Genomic DNA, 2,465 nt, shown 5'->3' with positions numbered 1-2,465 from the left:
GGCGGCCGGGGGAGGAGGAGGAAGGCCGGGCCCAGCCCCGCCGCCTCGCCTTGGGAAACTCCCTTGACGTGGCAGCGGGCGGGACAGCCCGCCAGGACCGCGGGGGGAGGCACTTGCCGGCGGCACCCCCGGGCCCGGCCCCGGAACTGCAGCCGGCAGGGGACGGGGTGGTGCGGTACCAGGGCTGAGGCGGTGCTGTGGGGGCTGCAGGAGAGAAAATGCCCCGTCTGCGTGCCCGGCTCGTCTCAGCCTCCACCCACAGAGATGATGGGATGAGGTGCTCGGGACTTCATGGTTTGAAAACCATGGGTTTGAAAACTGGGAGTTTAGAAAAGGGGCTTCCAAGACCCCACAGACCCAGCGCGCACCTCAGCCCAAAAGACTTAACTGTACTGTAAGACTTAGCAGCATCTTGTTTGTTGGTTTTCAGGATCGTGAAAGACTGAAACGGTATCATACACCAATGATTGTTAGCTTAGGCAAGAACTATCAGCAAGAGCTTAACTTGATTGCCACCTTTTCCATGCCACAGTCCCAGAGGGATATTTGTTTGCCTCTACAACTTGACCTCTCTGTCACTTGGTTACAGGACAGGCACTGCACACTTGAATAGCACCGTTAAGAATTTATAGCTAAGAAAATATCTAAAGTGGTCAGAATATCAGCAGTCTCAGTTTGCCTTTGATTCCGCACAAGCTGTAAATAAGAAACCTGTCAAAGCTCTTACATGCTTGTTTTCAAAGCTTATGCTAGCTTTGAAAATAGCTCGTATAGCCCTTAATTTCATTTATGAAATGAATTGTCCTTAATTTCATCTGTTACTTTTATAGTGATTAAAAATTAATTTTTTTCATGTTTTGATATCTTAGTTTTCTTTTTCTCTTTCCCTCTGTGATTGAACAGAATGGAAAAGAGTTGTAAACAAAACCATTTGAGCAGGCACATGTTTTTCACCTCTTCATGTTCTCAGAATTTCAAAACAAGGCGTTACTCTTCCCTTTCCTGTTCTGTTGCACAGTGATTTAAGTAAAGAAAGCAACTTTACTCCACCTTAACAACTAGCAAAATTTTTGAAGGGGCAAAGTGATTGTCCTTTCTACAGGGCAAAGCATTATGAATAATAAAAAGCGTCAATAACGTATAGCATCATTAATGTATAGGAGAAGGGAAGGGATGATGTCAGACATTGAGGTTCCCTACAGGGTACATTTCATGGCCAACAATTCTTTATGACATCTCAGCATTTCTAGCTCATGATGGCTGATCTGACCATTAGAGATGATGAGCTGCAGGCACTGGGTTCACAAACTATTTTGGTCCTTCTTGGCAGATATGTCCTATCTTTCCTAGTTTCCCAGAACCATCTTGATGTGCTGCAGGAGAGGGGCTCTGGGTCCATCTGTCACTAAATCATGCCCTTCCCTAAAGTAGGAGAGCAGTATTTTGCATTCAGAAATCTGGGTTTACATGTAAAAAGTTCTGGAATCCATTTTGGTAGAAGATAATTTTTGAAGTGGTATTATAACATGAAAAATATAAAGTGATGGTTATTATGAAATTCTTAAGCGCAGTGTGGAGTTCAGCTTTGCCTTCTGGGCTCTGGCCTTTGACCCTGGCTGCCCTTACAGTGTCATTTTATATAGTTTAAGGAGGAAGCATCTGCAGTTAACATGAAACTTGGGCTTTTAACTGGAAAGGATATATAGTCACTGTAACTGCATGACAGCTAAGCAATATTGAAAATAAGCTGAATAGACTTAAAGCAACAGAAATTCACTGGGAGGAGGTGTGCATTTTCCCCATTTAAGTAAGCTACAGTGTGGCCTGGCTGGGCACTGGGGCAATCACCATGAGATATTGTGCAGAGCTAGCAGTACAAGTCTGCTTTCATTCTCAGATGTACTGTTAGTTAAAAGTCAGAGCTGCAGGACATGAATGCTGCCAGATGAAGCTGCTGATTCCTGAGAGGTACTCGGCATACAGGTAGAGATCTGGGGATTAATTCCCAGCCCCACATGTCAGCAGCTGCTTGGGACAGACGAGGAGCAGGCCCTGCAGAGCTCTTGCACAGTCAGTGTTGGCAGTCAAGAAGCAGCAGCCTCCCTCCTCTTCCTGCCTCTGTTTTAAAAATGCCCTTTGGATTTGTGTTTTCATCTGCCTTTTGTTTTGGCTTTTGCAGGAAGAAGCCATTTTGTGCTAGAACTTGTGGGTTTTAAAAACCAAATGCCAAATATAGCAGCAAAATTGCAGTCAAATCCTGCATGCTCGCAGCACTTCATGTAGCTTGTGTATCCTGTCATATGATCTAACTTGGTGAAAAAATAAACATGCTCAGCTGAAGCACATAGAAACTGAAAGTTTGTGTGAACACTGCTGCAACCAAGATTTTATTATTTAATACTACACTGAATCCTTGCGGAAAGACTGTGTACGACTTCATCAAATTGGTTGCAGCACAGCAAGAA

This window comes from Manacus vitellinus, unplaced genomic scaffold (genome assembly GCF_001715985.3).
Source record: "Manacus vitellinus isolate BGI_N305 unplaced genomic scaffold, ASM171598v3 scaffold_4_pilon, whole genome shotgun sequence".
In the NCBI taxonomy this organism is placed as follows: domain Eukaryota; kingdom Metazoa; phylum Chordata; class Aves; order Passeriformes; family Pipridae; genus Manacus; species Manacus vitellinus.
This window is presented reverse-complemented; position numbering follows the sequence as displayed.